Below are 20,768 nucleotides of genomic sequence, written 5' to 3' on the forward strand. Positions count from 1 at the left end.
CCAGCAATTCCAGTAGTCAACACGGAAAGAAAGACTGCAGACCAGCAGGGATTGCGGCAGGACAAGAGCCAAGTCTGGCAAGACGGAGGTGGTTGATACTGGTGCCCCAAATGAGTTAACTGTTTTAGGGAACCAGCAAGAGAGTTTTTGATTTTAAGGTTGAAAGAGTTGCTTCACACAGCTTGGGATACTCACAGGTCCTCTTCTGTGGGTATCTACCTACTGTTTGCTAATCTAAGAGGTCCTTACAGCCACATACCTACTTCAAGGCTTAAGCACTTTATGAGTTCAATTTAGAGATGGAAGGATTATGGGCTTCTCAGTTATTCGGGGCCTTAAGAGAATAAGGAAAACATTAATACCCCAGTAAAGCAGGATTTTGGATATTCAGGTTCCTTTTGTTCAAACAGGAGGCCAAATACCCTAGAGTCAGGCCGGTGCTGTTACACTCAACATCCGACAGAACTGGTTTTTACTCCCTGCCACTACCCGGGCCAACTAAACCCTCCAGGGGCCGAGATAAGGGAAGTAGATTATCCAAGGTCTTCTCCAGCTCACAAATTCCTAAACTCTGCATAAACACACACTACGTCTTAGAAATCCAACCACACAAACTCTAAAGCCCTAAATAACTGAGGCGCTGCTCCCGTTAAGCTTCTGGGATTTCTCAGAATGACAGTGATTCTCCATCTTCCATAACAAGGGGAAGAGAACGCCTGGGAGAAACGAGCTAGGATTTCCACCTAGCCCGATGTCCTTCACTTCTGCAGACCTGCCAAGCCGAGGCTTCCGTCACCTCCAGAGGAAGAAGGCACATCCTGTCTCCCCAGTCGCTCTCCTAAGAGAGACAAGGCATCTACAGACCAGGGTGGTGGTGGAATCCACACATGAAGGCTGAAAGCAGACTAGGCCTCCACCCCGCGGGAGGAACACACGTTACTTCTTAACCACCACTGGGTCCAAGTCACCAGAGACCTGCCAATCGCATGGCTGAAAACCAGGAAAATGAAGCGCTCTGACCAGACCCCAGCTGAGGAGCCCAAGGAACCAACCTGCATAAGAGGCAAATGATTCAGCTACACAACACGTGAAAAGCACAATGAACCACTCTTAGCAACAAGCAACTCCCCTCAGGGTGCATGAAAATGCCTCTAGCGTTTTGGTTTCAACTGAATGATAATCTTAACCTGGGGAAGGGTTCATGCTCACTGGGCTGAAGTCCACCTTTCAGGATCCAGGGAAGTCTGTCGGGCAGAATTCTCTTCACCACCCTCAGGTTCCTAGCCTCAGCATTCGGATCTCCACAACACGCCAGGCTGCGATTATAAATGATTACTTCCTACATACACAGAGTTTATAAATTGTAAAGCCCCAAAATAGCTTTCAATGTAAAATTCCTGTGACGATTTACTGCCGCCTGTTCAGACCAGTGCCTTCATTTTGACTCCAAGCCTCCAAATGAGAGAATTATACCCCGACAACTAATATCTAATTAAAACATAAACCATGTGAGAGGGAAACTCCTGCAAAGGAAGATGCATTTAAGGTTCACTTAGTGACACCAGCAGCCCCATGACACCTATAAAGTACTTTAAATACAGCAGAAGCAAATCCAGGACACAGAATATGGGGTTTCAAGTTCTAGACATTAAAAATCAAAACAAAACACACACACACACACACACACACGAGTTCTTTTATAATCTAGAATGCTCGTCAAGACTTCCCTCAGTGTTGATGCAAGATGCAAACCTAGCAGCTAAGAAGTCGACTCTGCTCTGTTTCCAAAAGCTCAGCAGGTAAGAATTCAGAGATTACAAATCCAACTGCCATTCACAGCTGCAGAGTCACGATGAATCACTACATTCCGCTTACACCCCTCCCTACTGGGAGGCTAGCAAGGTGGGCCTGCACCCAACCATGAGGCAGCACAGGGCTGTGCAACCTAAGCTGGGCGTCCTGTAAAGCCGGAAAGAAGGTACTTCAGAGGCCTAACGCTTACCCACCCTTATCATAGTTCTGAACGACCAAGTACTGAGCGCTCTAGAAAACAACCCAGACGTAACTAACTCCCTCACCAGAAGTCAAGCAACTCAGGTGAACTCCCCTCTTCCCCGGGCCACCCCCCAGCCCAAGAGCTTCTATGACCTTTAAGTCCGGCCCTCTGTTGTATTTCCCCCTCTTCAGTAGCTGTCTTATCTAGAAGTAATGTCTCCATGGAGTCAGGACGTCATTTCTCCTGCTCAGCACCTGAAACATGCCTGACAAGAGTGAGAGCTCAGGATTTCTGAAAACTGTACAAACTCAGCCTCCCATGTACCATTACCCACACTTGGCCTGCCAGTGTCTAACTTCCAGAATGGGTTAAGTGAAGTGCCTGAAATCACTCTAATTCCTGACTGAAATCACTGCTACCCCCCAAAAACACTCCCCGCAGTGACTAATCCAACAGGGCCAGGCGACACATTCTCAGCAGTAAGCTTGTCAGCGTCCTAACACAGGGGCCACACCACCCCTTCTGCCACCACCTAGCGCTCCCTGCAAAAAACAGTGCCCATCTCCAAGTCCACATGGCCTTAGAGGGCCCAAATCCGCTGCCCCTATTGCAGTCCCTTACCCTCAGCTAAACACCAACCCACTCCTTCGCAAAATACCCCTTCTGAGTTCTCCCTGTTCTTCTTCCCGAGGAACAAAGTAGCCAAGCATTCAGTCCATTCTACTTTACTGGTCAGCTTAATAAAGGCAGACACAGGAGGAGGCATAGCCACTGATACGGAGTCTAGCAGCCTCATTCTGATGCAAATTCAGCTGCCCAGAGTGTGTGTCTATTCTTGTGAACTGCATTATTGATTTAAAAACAGCTCTTGTCATTTGGAGTTTCCATAAGACCTCTAGGTTAATAGACCATCTAAAACTTGAGAAGAACAGTCAGGCTCCTGATGACACACCACCTTTCCTCATTCCCCCAATCTCTTACTTGTTTCTCCCCAAGACCAAAAAATGCTTTGCAAACACTGAAATAAATGAAAATAATTGGGTCTGCTGGCAGTAGCAGGGAAAATAAAGCATCACATAGATCTAGATTCACTTGGCTATTGACTGCGAAAAATCACTTCCTTTGGCAAATGGAAGACTGAGTAATAAGACCTTTAAAAGTAAAAGTGACAGGGTTTTCTTTTCATTTGTAAAATGTCTACCATTCTTTGAAATAACTTTGAAAATGGCAACAGGTCAGGAATTAAAACTAGAATGTTTGTGGTCATACATAATCTTTTTATTAAAAGGAAAAATAACAGCATAACCTTATGCTGCCCCAAGTTTTATAGCAGACATGTAAGAAAAAGGGGCACAGACAGTAAGCCCATGAAGACACTACACACCTTGCAGCAAACAGCACCATCTAACAATTCTCCAAAGCCCACAATCCAGGTTAGAGATATAACAGCCTTGTACATCCTTCCATACCGTTGCAACTCCAAGTGTGCTCCAAAGACCACCAGTGCCTTAACCGCTTGGCATCTTGTTAGAAATGCAGGCCCATTTTAAGATCCTCTAGTGATTTCCATGCACATTAATTAAAGTTTCAGAAGCTCTGCTGTACACACTAGTTCCCCATCCTGCCCATTTCATGTCACTTTCTAACCTCCATCACGATACAGGCAAAGGTAAAGAAAGATGAGGTGAAACGCCAAGATGAATACTTCTAACATCCATCTAACTGTTGCCATTTCTACTGTCAGAATACAGAAGTCTATATTAACATATTCTGAGAACTCTTCCCTTTGACTTCTGTTCACCGAACTAAAACAAGTGACCAAATAGCAAAAGCGAAATCAACAAAAAAGGTAAGACAAGTAGTGGATAGTTCCTTGAATCATTCTTATGTGACATGATGTCTCAAACCCTCATTCTCTGATTACCCAATTTGGAATGACTTCCCTTTAAAAAGGTGACATCCAGAATTAAACACACATTCCAACATGTGAATAATACTCTAGGAACAACAGGACCAACACATGCAATAAGATCATTTCTATTTCCGTGCATAATCCAAAAGCTGGGATACATTTTAATAGCCACATTACACAGCAGGACCTCATTAAGCTTGCAGTTAACTATACCCTCCAAGGTGATTTTATTGGGGGGCGGGGGGGGGGTTCTTTCCCCACCCCCCACTACAATGCAACAAAACCCAAAGGAAGGCTCCAATCCAATAAAAATCACAGCTCCCAGTTGTAGAATTCTTTTTCTGTGATGTTCTCCTGACCTCTAAGGTAAAAAACAAAAACCAAAACCAACACAACAGGCCACAGAGGGTCCTGTGTGAATGAGACCATAAACCAAGTTGTCCTCCTTACCCAGGTTTACTGGACAAGACAGAAAAGAAGGTACGGGATCTGCTGGGTGAAGGTTGCTGTGTCTTCCCCCCACACACCGTCATGGAGAAGGGCTGGGTTTGTGGACATGGGCATGGCGTGCATGACTGTTTTCAATGTGCTTGAGTGCCCAGCCCAACCTTCACTGACGGCATAAATTCAAATCAACGTTAGTTTAAATAAAGCCTAAAAAGGATCTTAATATAAATACATTTGCTGACAATTTGCTGTTTCTCCATGGCTCACACTTCAAAACACTGGGTTACTGATTTAACATGCTCTAACTACACCAAGAGTTCTTCTAATTGACTGTGTCAAAACTGATCAGGTCAGTGATACAGTAAAGCCATGCCCTCCATTCAGCCACAGGCCTGGGCCAAGCCTTCATGGGCTTCTGCTCTCCAGTGATGGCTAGCTTTTCACCAAGCTGGGCTTCCAATCCTCTTCTGAGCGCTCAGATGCTTTAGTGCAAGGAAACAGGGACGTCCAGGTCAGTCAAGCTTACAAAACAGGTGCCAGGCAGAGGACAATACCCCTGCAGTCATAAGGGAAGAATATAAAAAGTGATAATGATTGCAGTCATCCCTTGTTATCCACAGGGGATTGGCTCCAGGACCCCGCACGGATACCAAAATCCCAGGATGCTCAAGTCTCTTATATAAAATGGTTATATTTGCATATAACCTACCTACATCTACATCCTTCCTACTGTACACTTTAAATCAGCTCTAGATTACTTGTAATACCTAATACAATGTAAATGCTGTTTACATTTTTACTGGCCGGGCAAATATTTACATATTTGCTGATGGAGCAAAGTCAAGTTTTGCTTTTTGTATCTTTCTGGAAGATTTTTCCTGAATGTTTCCAATCCGCCATTGGTTGAATCCAGGAATGCGGAACCCACGGATGTGGAGTGCCAACTGTATGACAATGGCAAACGTCTCCTGATTGCTCACTATATACCAGACGGTGGGCTCAGCACTTGCTTGCAGTTAATGCTCGCGATTCTGTGCTCAGCCTCCCCTTCGGACAAGGGTCACACCACGCTTTCTCCCTTTAGTTTAAAAGCGATGGGAAAGGAAGGAATCACGAAACTCGTGGTTAGCGTTTAGAGATGAGTTTCAGGGTCTTGCCCAAAGGTGCCGTGGCTGGAGAGAAGCAGGAGTTGGCTCATTAACCAGCTATCAGTCCGTCAGTCCACTACGGGGCAGGTGCCAGATCAGGAAGCAAAATTCTAAACTCAGAAATTTGTTATTAAAGAGAAAACGTCAAAAGGGTAACTCACATTGGCTCCTAAATGAAAGCACCATTAAAATTACCAATTTCAAGGGGCGAAGATAAATGTTATATGAAAAACAACTCATGCATCAGCTAGAGCTGGAAACTACTAAGAGGAGAAGGCAGAGGAGAGGAAAGGAAGGAGGGAGGGAGCTCCTCTCACTGGCCTTTACAACTGGCTTCTATAACTGAAAGAATATCAATTCTATGGGCATCTCTCAAAGCATCCTTATGCAATTTCTCTATGTCTCCATTTTTTTTATGATTTCAAATTCAGGCCATCTTGACTCAAGAGAGGGAAAACAATGATGAAAAAGCACAGGTTCTAGGGAAGCCCATTTCTGATCAAACTTAAAAAAACATTTTCTAACAATTACAACTATTTTTAAAATGAAATGGGTCCCCCCCCCCGCCCATGGAAGATAGTGAATTTCCCACTACTTGTGAGCAAACTGCGTAAGAGTCTCATCCATCACAGGTAAAGTGACCAGTAACTTATCATCGCAGCCAAGGGCACTGCTAATAATGATGCTGGGACAACTGGTAGAAAACTGCGACGTAGGTCAACCAGGGACTAGGTCCCTTCCAGCAGATTTGAATCCATTATAAAAAAAGGTTTTCACTACCACACACATCATTTTTAACAACATCACCACATAAAATAAAGCCAACATCCAAGACATAGCAGGATAAAAGTGTGACACACACCTGCGTTTTAAGTTGAAATCCAGAACCTCCCACCAATGTTTTAAATTTCAACCTGCGGGGGGTTGGGGGTGGGTGTGGTAACGACACACGGGACAGATGCAGAAGCCACCACGTTCCACTGAAAACACTCCTGCTTCCACAGGGAGGGAGCACAGCACATCAAATGCTCTTCACAGCCTCCGGTAAGTAAACCAAGCAGATGGGGCTGTGCAGGTTGGGAGAGAAGAGAACATTCAGGTTCACAGGCAGGAAGACCTTCTCCTAACATGAAACCCCTTGTTAAAACTTATACAGGGCTTCCCTGGTGGCACAGTGGTTGGGAATCCACCTGCCAATTCGACAGGACACAGGGACGAGCCCTGGTCCGGGAAGATCCCACGTGCCGTGGAGCAACTAGGCCCGCGCATCACAACTACTGAGCCTGAGCTCTGGAGCCCGCGAGCCACAGCTGCTGAGCCCGCATGCTACAATTGCTGAAGCCCCCGCACGCCTAGAGCCCGTACTCTGCAATGGGAGAGGCCCGCGCACTGCAACGAGGGGTGGCCCCTGCTTGCCGCAACAAGAGAAAGCCTGCGTGCAGCAACGAAGACCCAATGCAGCCAAAAATAAATAAATAAATAAATAAATAAATAAATAAAATTTATTTTAAAAACTTATACAAGTGCTAAGACAAACAATTACGTGCTTAGATTACAGGAGCCACTGGATGAGTTACTAATACCACAATATGCATATATCCCACTTCTATCCACTTCTGCCAAGGCTCTGGAAATGGAGGGATTTGTGACTTTCCACTCCCTTTTCTTAAAAAAATGAAGTGTGATGTCCAATTCCAATGCTCAATTCCACCCTGGGTTGGATTAACAGAAAATGCCAAATGGCAAGGCCGGGTGTGCGGCGGGGGATTGATGGTTGCAAAGAGATGACCAGTAAGAAAAGAAAATTTAAAAGACGTGCTCCAGGAGGGAGGTGGGCAGAACGAATTCATAGCCCTTTCCTCCTTCCAGGGAAAAATGTCTGGAAAACTCTACATGAATGCCTTTTTATTTTCTAGAGCACAGGTTTTACATATACCTGCTATTAAATCATCCTACTTAAGGCAATTTGTTGCTGTCTGAAATATCAGCCTCTTCCATCCACAGTTTGAGAGAACAATGAAAGCATCGGAAATAATGATAATAATAGTAATTTGTTGGGGATGTTGATTCTTGGCACAGACTCCATATAAAAGAGGATTTACAGAGAGAGAGGGAGAATACTGAAGGGTAAAGTGAGAGAGAGGTACAACTTAGGCTAAAACTACCGCTTCTTCCCCTTCTAACAAAATATTTTCTCCACTGGAAATCAACTCAATTTCTCAAATCGACTTGATGCTAATCCACTTTTTTAAATTCCATAAAATGGTTCACCTGTCAATACTCAAACATCAAAGAGAAATCGGGGAATATTCACACCTAGAAATTAGATAAGCGGCCAGGAAGCCACTGACTTACTGAACTTGTGAACGATGTTCCTTCGCCTTGGTTTTAAATTAAAAGCACTTCAAGCAGCAAATATCCTCCGACAGACATGCTTCCCAGGATAAAGCAAACGGTCTGAAAACGCTTATGCAAGGAGAGTTTTACTTCTTCCAAACTCCCATTAAATAATGTGTACTTATCTTTGATTACCGCCTATTTAAAAAAAAAAAAAGCTACAGCTGAAATTGGATTAAGAACTTCTGCTGAAAACGGTTTATTGCATAACACAACTCTGACAGCCTGAATCTCCGGCCACCAACTGAGCCTTTATAAAAATCTGCTGGGCAGCTGCCAACTCAGCCCTTTTGCCTCTGAGCGTGTCCAACACCGCCGTTGTCAAGGCAGCAGCAGCACGGGCTGCGCCGGCGCACGTTCACCGTTAAGCGGTGCAGGCAGGGACCGGCAGTGAGGGCCATGCAACACAGCACTCAACCCCCTGCAATTCTTGGTCTGACAGTTTGTTGTTTCAACATAATCAAAAAGGACTCAAGATCTAGAGCAGCATTGTCTCCAAGAATCCAGCAGAAAACGGACTGGCAATCTACCTTCAGAATGAGGGCGAAATAAAGTCAAATTACAATACTTGACCGGTATCTTAGAAAGAGAAATCAGAATGAGGGACGATCCAGTATCAGCAATGCCAACGTGTGACTCCGCGATGGCCTCATTTGGGAATAAATTATTAACAAGCAGGTTCCCAAAAGAATTCTGACTGATTTGGATCTTTTAATCATTACAGCCTTTTCATGTTAATAAGAATACCCTCCCCGCAAATCCCCTAAATGGCATATTCTAAGCTGAACTATCCAATACAGTAGTCTCCAGCCACAAAAAATTAAGTTGTAGTGGACACATTTCAAGAACTCAACAGCCATGTGTGTCCCAAAATGGACAGGTCAGCTAAAGAATGTTTCCATCATCACTGAACTAGATCAACGCTTATAATTAATTGGACGGGGTTTCAATAGACTGTATTCCTTGCTCATGCATTTCATTATGTCCCTGAGACTCTTTGAAACATGTACCTTTATGTTCTACTCAGGAACAGGAAAATTCAGGAATATGAGACTACCTTGCACAAGAAAGCCAGAGTCTAAAGTAGGGAAGAACAGATATCTACCCAACAACTCTCAGGAAAGTGGTTCCAATTTGCTCTGCTACATGTCGCCTTTCAGATTTGCAGGGAATATACATGAAATTCAGAGGATGAAGTCTAAAATTCTTGTCTACAAGGAAGCCCTGAAGATGCACACTGCTTTAACATGCCTTCAAATCATTTTCTAAGGAATTCCCCTACAAAATTCATCCTCTGGATTAAGAACAGACAAAAGCCAGCACCCCACCAGCCAGTCTCTCAGCACCAACAGGGTGACGCCTCCTGCCAGGGCCAGCCAAGGTTATCAGCCTATGAGCTGTGGCGGAGGGTTAGGGCAATTTTTACACTCCTGTTTTTTCCTCCAGGCCCTGGGACACTGCTGGGTCACTTTAGGGGCTCTGTCAATACCTGACTGACTTGCTGGCTTTTTTGGCTCATCAAGAACCTCCATCCTGGAAATAAGCATATTAAGTGTCCATACCTTCGCAGGGGACTGGTTGTTCATGCTACATTGTAAAACCATTAAGGGCTTAGGGGGCCATTTTATGAAAAATTTCAAGTTACAGTAAAGTACACAAATAAACTTCGTCCTTGAATTTAACATAAATTGACAACGCATCACGTTTGTCCCTTCCCCCTTTTTCTCATATCCTCCAGCGGTCCCCAGAGTTAAGGACCACCCTGGGATTGGTTTTCACCCTGTCATTACAGGCATGGGTCTCCAGAAATAATTTTAATGCCTGTCACCCCTCCAAACAGTGCTTCCCACTAACAGAAAATGCAGACCACTGTGTAGCAGGCCACATACCACTTGTTTCTCGTGCATTCTGTCCTCTACATTTTACAACTAGCCAGTGAAGCAGCATCACACAAACATCTCCAAATCCTGCACATGAGGTTAAGACAGACAGCATCCTGACTAGCCTGTGTGACTCCAGAGGACCCGCCATGTGGTCTTTTCCATCTTCGTGTTCCCAAATAGATGAGTCTAGTATACAGCAGGCATTCAAAAATACTTCACTAGAATAAACACATATTAACAGGGGTAAGAGAGACCTGGATTCCAGTTCTGGAATTCTCGATTTACTGATGTACAAACAAATGACCAAAGGAATGGCTCTCAACTTGAGCGTTTGTGAGCTACAACTCCGGAGCTTAATAAACCACACACTGTGGCTTCCACCCACAGAGCTCTCCCAGGTGATGTTGAGGCTGCTGGTCAGGGAACACACTTTGAGAACCGCAAGTGTACACAGCCTTGCAAGGGACCTGACTCCCACCTCGCCTTTGCATGAAAACTGTTCTCACTGCCATGAAACATATTATAATTGCCAAATCTAATGCAATTTATCGGTAACCTGACTCTCCCCTGGTTTTCCTATTTCCTCTCCCCCACTACCTTCAACTCTGATTCCTCTGCCCTTCCCAATCTCTGATTATGATCTCAATAATAATTGCAATGCATTACTTTCTGAAACCATCAATCCAAGGGGCTCTTTCCCCTACTCAAAAGCTCTGTATAGCTCCCCAATGGCTACTACAGGAGGATTTTCCAAATTTCTTAGCATGGCCTACAAAATTATCATTAACACAACTTACCGTAGAGGTTTTAAGTCCTTCCCCCTCTAGAGCTCCCAACACCACTCCCCCACAACAGACAAGGGGTGAGCATCTCAAGTAGAGACAATAGCTCTCATCCTTGCATCCCCATCTCAAAACAGATTATCAAGAAACAGGAGTACTGGTGTTCATTAACTAAATATTGACCATGACTTCAACAATAATTCAACAGTAAATAAAGAACAGACTTTCTAGGGGCTTCCGTGGTGATGCAGTGGTTAAGAATCTGTCTGCCAATGCAGGGGACATGGGTTCGAGCCCTGGTCCGGGAAGATCCCACATGCTGCAGAGCAACTAAGCCCATGCGCCACAACTACTGAGTCTGCGTGCCACAACTACTGAAGCCCACGAACCTAGAGCCCATGCTCCGCAACAAGAGAAACCACCACAATGAGAAGTCCGCACACCGCAACGAAGAGCAGCCCCCGCTCGCCGCAACTAGAGAAAGCCCACACGCAGCAACGAAGACCCAACGCAGCCATACATACATACATACATACATACATACATACATACATAGGGAAAAAAAAGATTTTCTAAATACACAAAGATAGAAGTCCAACCTCAAATCTCTTTCACAACAATACTTTAGTACCAAGAAATATATAAAGTCAATTAGGCTCAATTTACCAACTACACCTGCTTCAGTATTTTCCCACAGCTTTCAGTTTTTATAATGTATAGAATGCATGATCTCTGTGACCAGGACCCTTAGTACAAGATATCAATTTTATTCAAACTGAGATATTTCCTACCAGTTAAGCCAGTTCCTAGTCCAATGACAAGGTTTAACCATATTACTATTTCACAATGGTTTGCGAAGATCACAATTATTTCTGCCACCTAAACAAAACTGGAAACCTTTGCTGGCTCCTGTGTCCAAGCCAGTTCTAGCCTTGCTTCTTTCATGCAAAATGAGATTTTCTGCAGTTTTTTCAGCTCCATAAAACAGCCTGATAAACCAGTGAATGATTCAATGAAAAGATTTACGCTTACCTATAGATGGACAAAGCTCCTGCAAAGTCATGAGGGCTGACCCCCCAAAAGGCGACATGGCATATGTGCAGTCTCATTTTCCAACAAAGCTGTTAGGGAAAGCAAATATGGCCTTCTAGAAGCAACGTCATGGTCCTTCCTATGCTGACATTTCACAGTGATAAGAGAAACAAAACTCATGTTGTGAGCACAGTGGATGTTAAGTAGAAGTTTACTATTTACACTTCAGGTAACGTGTGTGAAAGAATAAAGCAGAAGTAGAGAGATGACAATTTTACTCTAAATGGGAAACTATGGGAGAGTTCTGAGCAAAGAAGTAACAGAATTTGTTTTACATTTGTAAAAACTTGCACAGGCTGCTGGGTTAAGAATAAACCAGCTTAGGGGGTGATGAAGGAAGGTTGTGACAACTGCCTACACAAGAAGTGAGAACCCAGGAGGCAGCGAGAGGCTGTGAGGACTGGTTACATTCTGGAAACACTTAGAAGGCAAGAAAAACTGGGTGCTGATGATCTATGTGACCAGGACCCTTAGTACAAGTACCCGTGAGAAAAGAAGAGTAAAAGATTAACCCCCAAATTTTTCATCTCAGGACATTTCCTTTCCTTTCTGGAGGAAAAAAAGGGCACTTCTGAAAAGAGTGCTTTGAAGCAGAGAGAAGGGAGAGAGGAACCAAGAGTTTAGTTAGTTTTTAGACATGCTGAGCTGGAGCTGTCCATACAGACCCTAGAGGAGAGGTCAAAGTTCAGGCCACGTGTCAAAGCTGGAGAGATCTGAATATAGCTGGTGGTTCAACATCAAACCTAGACTCCAGCTTTAGGTACTTTATCAAAGGGCAGAAAAACAGTTCACCTCTTCATTGAAAGTTAGGGGTGAAGTCAGGTAAAGGCTGGCTGACCCAGACAAGTCATTTTATGGCTAAAAGGGTTTTCAGAGACTTAGGGGAAATGATGCTTTCAAATAAAGAGTGAATGAAGGCAGAGGAGTGAACATGGAAGGAAGAAAAGGAATGTTTCACATACTCCAGAGGCATTCTAGAAACATTGGATGCAGCCCTAAATTAAGTTCAGTAATATGGCAGAGGAGACCTTAGAAATCCACTGCTCAGCTCAGGCCATACTGTGGCCCAATGGCTGCTGCTGGTAAGAAAGTTCTATGTACCCACATGAAGTGATAAATCACTCACGCACAAATCCAGACACCCCTTCTTATATTTAGCTTCACGTGCAAATGAGGAAAATGATGACATCCACCCCTAGGCAGACAGAGGCAGGCCTGAGGCCCAAAACCTGCTCACAGGATACCCTGTACGGCAACAGAGACCATGCACACAAGTTTTCAAACGGACGCAAATCAGAAAGACTTGCACAGGGCTGAGACAAACTACAACCTGTTTTCTCTCAAGTGAATCGCGAAAGGATCCAGAGCAGCTCCTTTTGGATGCCCTAAGACTTGGTGGAAGAATACAGAAAATAATTCCCTCTAAGTGGTCAACTCTATTTTCTATCATACCCACCCATGAGTCACATCCCACTGCCATACCCATGTTGTGCTTTCTCTTCGAATTTCTATTTTCTCTCCTGAAAACGCACTGAACAGGGGTTCCCAGAAACCCATTTTCCCATCTTCCTAACCAGTCCTCCACATCCACTGCTGGTGACTAGTGTTCCAGTCTGAGCAGCACAGGAGCTTGGCTGCCCTGGAAGTCCCCTGGGGAGCTTTATCGAGGACAGACCTCACCACCATCCTCTGACTCGATGGTCCAGGGTAGGGCCTGCACCCAGAGATTTTGGTAAACTCAAAACTCAGTCCCAGCGCCACCCATCCATCGCCACTCCCACCTTTGATGGATTCACAGTCGCACTGCATTAAAATCATCCATATCCTGACAATTCCCTAACAGCAAGCCTGGTACACATTAGGAGCTTAGTAAACAACTGTCGAGGAAATGAAGAGGGAGGGAGGGAGGGAGGGAGAGGGAGAGAGAGAGAGATTAGAAAGAAAGAAAGAGAGAGAGAGAGAGAGAGAGAGGGAGGGAGGGAGGGAAGGAGGGAGGGAGGAAGGAAGGAAGGAAGGAAGGAAGGAAGAGAAAGAAAGAAAGAAAGAAAGAAAGAAAGAAAGAAAGAAAGAAAGGACGTAACTAAGGAAACCAGGTAACTATTTAAATAGAACACAGAGAATGTTTTAATACACTCTATTTTCTTGACATTAATCCTCTAAAATTGAGAATTCAGTATTCTCTAAACTCGAGAAAAAGTTTTAGCTGATACTAAAGCTTTCCTTTCTCTGAAACACAAAATGAGCCCCTACTACCTTCAAGGGACAGAATCACACTGAATAAATTACTCAAAGCTTCCTTACCTCCAACTGAATGAGGAAAACCAACCCTGCATGTCTGTGAGTCAGAGCCAAGTTCTGAATTGCCAATAATACATACAAAAACACTATCTCAGTAATACTATCAGGAAACAAGGTTACGGTTGCTCACTGATTTAATTCTATCCGGAGGGAGAGATGGGAAAGGCAGATCATCTTTGACCCAATATCCCATCACTGGGAACTAAGAACTAAATTAAGGGGGAAAAAACCTTCAGATGTTCAATTTCTCCTTAACCCAAAACTCAAGCCGCTGCAGAATAACCCCAGCCCCTAAGTCACCTGTAGGACATGAATGAAGCTTTCGTTCCTCTTCTTGTGCCATCAGAACAAGGACTGTTGGGCTCTACTCTGAGATCTCCTGCCCACGTTAACATATAATTCTATTTTTGCTTCCAGATAAGTGGGCCTCTAGAACACACTAGAGAGACCAAGCTGCCTGCCTGCCGCCTTCTTGCTCCTAATATTCTCCAGTTACACAGCAGCTCTCAAAAAGACCTGTCCACCCCAGGCACAAGAGAAACAGATCTCACCCTTCCAACACGATAGTAACGGACTGATTTTATCCTTAAAGTTGATGATGAAACGTTTAAAAAGAAAAACAGAAGATAGGAAAAAGGAAGGGGCGGAGGAGAGGTTATCCTATACAAAACAATTCTCTTTTTTTCTGGCCAGTTGGGGTTTGACAAACTTTTCAGACCATTTCACAAAAGCCCTGACCTCAAAGAAAACACTTTCCAATTTTAACATACATGCCCACACAAAGAAACCCAGCAAGCACTCCCCAAGGGCCAAAATAAAATGCTCTCTAGTAATTACCATAAATAGAAAAGGAGATGGGCTTCCTGAGTGAGAGTACAGAGTATGAGAAAAACCACCAGAAACAAAAACATCATAAACAAAATTACATGGCCAACAATAAACTGGGAGGAAAGCAGACTTGCTTCTCAGTGAGATGCAAAGAAACACATCTGGGAGATGCTCAAACAAGGCAAGTGGACACGTCCACAAGCCAGCAGAGGCTACAAGGATGTAACCTGCCAGCACAGCCCTTAAATACAAAGAGAATCTGGTGACAACTCATTTTCTGTATGCAGTACAAACTGAAAAGTTTCCAGAAAATCCAACAAAATGTAACAAGAAAATATTTGAGAATGGATGTATTTCTCATTACCCTCACTTATTCTTTCTCATACATTTGGCATAAAATTTCCCAATCTATTCCAATGTCTTGGAATTTCTTAAAAATCACTAAACAGAATTACTTAGAGAGATTCTCCCTTAAAAACAGCTTGAGAGCCCGAGTGCCTCTCAAACGTAGAAGGCATTTGTCCATCAGTCCAACCACACTAGCTCCCACTGTGATGAGGATGTGATCAGTTTGCAATGATGACTGAAGTTCACTGACATGTACTGTTTAAATCATATCCATAACGAACCTGTGATTAAAGACAGGAAGCACAGAAAACACTAATAATGAATGACGAGCATAAAAATAAGTCCATGCACCTGCCTCATAATCCTCACCATTCTGTATATTGTACACATCTGATCAAGAATTGTTCTATTGTGAAACATGATATCTTCAGTACTGCAAAATCCCATGCTATCTACACTTATGGTTGCACTCTTTGAGCTTAACCATATTCTAGGCAACCTTCTAAGAGATGTTGGTGAAACAATGCACTGATGGGGAAACAAATGGCTTGCCTGGGGTAGGAAAGGAAGAGGAGGCGGAGGGAGGGCCTGTCAGTGGATCCAGCACCACTGTCCTAGGACGCTGAGCAAAAAGGCTTAGAGCAACCAGCAGTCTGAAGCCTTCCCTCTCATCTCAACCTGTTCAAAGAAATCTCTGAAACACAGTCACTTTAAAATGGTTAAAATGGGGGGCTTCCCTGGTGGCGCAGTGGTTGAGAATCTGCCTGCCGATGCAGGGGACGCGGGTTCGAGCCTTGGTCTGGGAAGATCCCACATGCCGCGGAGCGGCTAGGCCCGTGAGCCACAATTACTGAGCCTGCGCATCTGGAGCCTGTGCTCCGGAACGAGAGAGGCCACGACAGTGAGAGGCCCGCGCACCGCGATGAAGAGTGGCCCCCGCTTGCCGCAACTAGAGAAAGCCCTCGCACAGACACGAAGACCCAACACAGCCAAAAATATATAAATTAAATAATAAATTAAAAAAAAAATTTAAATGGTTGAAATGATGAATTTTGTATTATGTGAATTTCACCTCAACAACCAAAACTTATACTATGATGATCAATTTGCTAATCTCAAACCAAATTCTACTTAAAATTAACTTTGAGATATTGACAATAATGAAATTATTAATATTGTATTCCCATGTGAAAGTCCTAGAAATAATGTTAGCGGCAAACTGGGTTTGAGTTTTTAAAGGCTTGTAAAATCATCCACTGACAACGTGAAACGAATCCATAACCACTTTTTACCAAGTAAAAAGTTTAACAATTCCCAAATATAAAATATATTATATGGCACCTTAAGCAAACCGAAATATCAGCTAAGTTGATATTTATCATGTTCATTAGAAGCTTCTAACAACGCATCATCACTGAAATTTTAAAAATCAATAGAATGTACAAGGAGACAATTCCTTCATAATTTATACACTTTTTGAGACCCATAAACTTCTTATCACAAGGGAAGGATGGGTTTGTGTGGGGTTTGCTCCCTCTATACCCAGAGCCTTGGCCTGACAAACAGTAGTGACCAAATACACAGAAAGGGACAGAACCAAGTATTGATATAATAATCTCAACATTCTTCCTGATTTTCAGTATTTTTTTTCCTTTGCACCCTTGCTGTGGTCTGCAATGGTTTGAACCCATATCCCAAATAACTCTTTTGCACTTTTTTCCCCCCTGCAATTCTCTTCCTCTGGATCTTCCCTTCTCACAATATTCACTTCTCAGTCAAATGTCACCTGCTCAAAGAAGGCTTCTCTGACCACCCTACCACACAATCTAAATAACTGATTTAACTTTCTTCAGAGCATTTATCACCCATAAAATTCTTATTTGATGGGAGCACATATTACATGGTTTCCTAATGAAATTACTGGCTGAATTCCACCAGTAATGTGGCAAAAACTCAAAGACTGTATATGTAACCTTCAATACACTCAACACTTGATTTTCTAGGGTGGTACAGTTAATTATTTTCTCATCTTGAAAAATTAATCAGGGTCAAAGCGATAAGTTAACTCACATAAGCTAACAAAGTCAAGTCCACCCCTCTGTTAAAGAGGACAAAGAAACGAGGATAACACAGCCTCCTTTCCTACTGCTGCTGCTAACAATTACCACAAATTAGTGTCTTAAAACACAAATTTATTCTCTTACAGTTGTGGAGGTCAGAAGGTCAAAATCAGTTTTGCCGGGTTAAAGTGGAGGTATTTGGCTGGTTTATTCTGGAAGCTCTGAGGGGAAAATCCAATTCCTTGCCTTTTCGGGTTCCGTGGCTTGTGGTCCCTTCAGCCGTCTTCAAAGCGCCTCACTCCAACCTCTACATTCTGTTTTCACATCTCCTTTATCTCTCTCTGCCTCTGATGTTCCTACCTCTGTTTTGTAAGGACCCTTGTGATTACACTGGGCCCACCTGTACCATCTCCCCGTTGAATACCCTTTCACCACATAAAGTAACAGGCTAGGACCTGAATATATTTGGGGGCCATTATGCAGCCTCCCCTCTCTTAAGCTGTACATGAGGAGGCTGAAAGAAAATGAGTCTCCGGATTTTCTCCCATTTGTTTCTCTTTTAGTGTACATAAATATACAATCAGTCCCTCAAGCCTTGCACTAATGAAGTAGGAACACCCAAGTGGGTCGACAATAATGGGTGGAACAACCATCTCCCAAAGTTCCCTAGAAACAGCAAAGTAATTGAGTGTTTTGATTGAAAGGACTTTTTTTTCTGTATTGAAATCACAGGGGTAGGGGAGTGGCAAACTGGTTGAAGGGTTTTACTATTGTTCTGATTCCTCAATACAGAGGAACATGGGACACACGTTAGGAACAGGATCATTTAACGTGATAGGGTCTTACCTTCTAAGCCCGCAACTGATTGCAAGGATTTCAACTGTTAATTGACCTTATCAAATGGCATTAGATTTGGGGCTGGAACTTTATATTTTTTATTTTATTATTCAAAAAAGCCCTTCTTAGATAATTATTTTACTGTTTCCTAAAGACAAAGGTGTGCTTTTTCTGCAATCTCCAGACTGCTCTTTTCAAAACTAGCACTAAACTAGAAATTAAAGAACATATGAATATGCCAAAACTTTCTCAGAGGTAACGGGATGATACGAATTAACCTCAAGCTTTCTACTGGAAGATATACAAATGGATAATAAACACATGAAAATATGCTTGCCAGCATTAGTCATTAGGGAATTGCAAATCAAAACCACAATGAGACACCACTTCACACCCACTAGGATGGCTATAATCATAAAGACAGACAAAAGTAAGAGCTGACAGGAATGTGGAGAAATCTGCTCCATTACACATTGTGGTGGGAATGAAGAGTGAGTGGGGCAGTGGTTCTGAAAAACAGTCTGGCTACTCCTCAAAAAGTTCAACCGGTGACCACAGGACCCAGCAAGGCCACTCTGAGGTATATGTACCCAAGACAAACACGTGAAACCGTATGTCCACACAAAAACTTGCACATACATGTGTTCCTAGCAGCATCGTGTATGATGGCCAAAACGTGGAAACAATCCATGAGTTGTATCCATCAAATCATGAGTGGATAAAAGTGTGTTATATCCATAAATGGAATTGTTCGGCAATGAAAAGAAAGTATTGCTATATCTCAATAAAGTTGCCCTGTGCAAATAAATAACCTTTGCGGTGTTACACTGCATTTATTTGCAAAACCTGCTCTACTTTGCATATTTGCTGAGAGTTTACAGAGAATTTAGACTTCGAGTCACGTCTGCAGTGGAAGAAGCTAGAGTTGCATGCTACCCTTCTACCGCTCCACCAGCTGGAGGCGCTCCATCCAATGTCTGTTCCCTACAAGACAGGACCACCCTCCCACTTAACAGATATTCAGACAACTTCATGTGTACAGCAGGTGAGGGGAGCAAAGTGAGAGGAGTAAGCAGGGAGAGGGAAGGAAACACCAAGATGCTGCAGCTTCCGGTCTCCCAGACAAAGACCTCCCATACCACTCAGTGATCTGTGACCATACAGAGGCAGGTGCGGGCCTCCTTGGGGCTGCTTCTTCAGGAGTCTGAGTCTGAGCCAGGACACTGACAGTCTGCGTGTGTTACTAGGAAACAACTCGCACGCAGACAGAGGGCAAGGTGACATTAATGTTGGGGAAGCGGGGGAGGGGCACCTGAAGAGAGTTCCTTGTCAACCATCAGAGAGCTGTAGTTGTTCAAACCTGGAGCCTCACAGAGTCTCGGCTAAGCACGATCGCTCAGATTTACAGCAGCCTTTATAATGCTTTCTGTTACAAAGAGCTACACGTCAATAAATTAATTTGAGTGCAAGAAACAAACAGGATTTCAGGGAGGAGGGGAGCTGGCAAGATAAGCGAGCAGTAAAGACCGGGTTTATGGAAGGAAGACTCCGGCCTGTCTGTCCGGTGAGGGGCCGGCGGGCAGAGCTGAGTTCCTCTGCCACATCTGAGAGCACCGAGGGAGGCTATCCATGGGAGGGGGAGAAAAGATAAAAAGGACAATCAACATAGACGTTAAATACCTCCTGGCCCCAAGATTCAGCACAGTGATTTTCCTGTTAAAAAAGCTTATCTACAGGAGTTATCTGCTCCTTTTTACCAACTCTCCAGCCAAGGCCAGACGAGTCCGTACAGAGTCTCCTGGGATGCCATCGGCAGAGGGGGAGCGAGGAGCCGGAGAGCGACGCAGGCCGCCTCTCTCCCCTGCCAAGTGAAGCCGCCGCCAAAACACCCCATTTATAACGCCGCTGCACAGAAGTGTGTGTACAGAGGGACCACACAGCAACTTTTCAGAAGGCTAGAATAACTTACAAGTTTAACCCGTAAAGTGGTCACTCCCTTAAAAAAAAAAAATCAGCAAATATGAAAGTAATGATCAATGGCAGGGGCCCCCAAAATAGCTGCTTCTCAGAGGCCACAGTCTAAGCAGGCTTCAGTGATACAAATGCACCACCTTCCTACCGACAGAACACTACACACCTGCACCAAAATGTACATGTGAGGACACCAGAGAGACCTAGAAAGCCTAAGTAACGGTCAGAAAGGCTTGTTTGGACTCCACCGAGAAAGGCAGGGATGAGAACCCAGACCTCCTGCTTTGTGAGGCCAACATCTTCTTCGCGGGACGCCAGGCCACCCTGCGCTGGCAGAAGGGCTGTCTCATCTGTGTGACCAGCCAACAGGACAATCCCCACCACCCCAGGGCAGCCATCCGTGCCGGCAAAAGAGCTCCACCAGCTTTCCCCCTAACTCCCCACGGTCGCCTGTCAAGTATCGGCTGAAGATGTCTCTCTTCACCTCAGAAAAGGTTTCTTCGAACTCGGAGTATCAGCATGTGGTTCTCCTATTAGAACCACACGCTTGCTCAGAGACCCTAACCAATGCTTGACTCCCCGCGTGCACGGGAACCCCACGAGGTGAGCGCAAGTCTCCCCGTCGTGAGCGGTGTTCACGTCTAGCAGCACCCTCTTCCTTCACCAAAAAGTAAAAAAAATCCCCGTTATGTTCTACGCCGCTAGGACGGAACACACTACGGCACAATCCGTCAATGACGCCTCAGGATACCAGGTTTTTTGCCCTGAA

General features: G+C 44.2%; 1 protein-coding gene across 10 annotated transcripts in view; it reads right to left on the reverse strand.

The window, feature by feature from the left end:
* JARID2 (jumonji and AT-rich interaction domain containing 2) overlaps positions 1-20,768 on the reverse strand; it is a 246,768-nt gene that overhangs the window by 130,400 nt on the left and 95,600 nt on the right. The gene's annotated exons all lie outside the window — the stretch shown is intronic.

The sequence above is a fragment of the Balaenoptera acutorostrata genome, chromosome 10 (genome assembly GCF_949987535.1).
Source record: "Balaenoptera acutorostrata chromosome 10, mBalAcu1.1, whole genome shotgun sequence".
Classification (NCBI taxonomy): Eukaryota; Metazoa; Chordata; class Mammalia; order Artiodactyla; family Balaenopteridae; genus Balaenoptera; species Balaenoptera acutorostrata.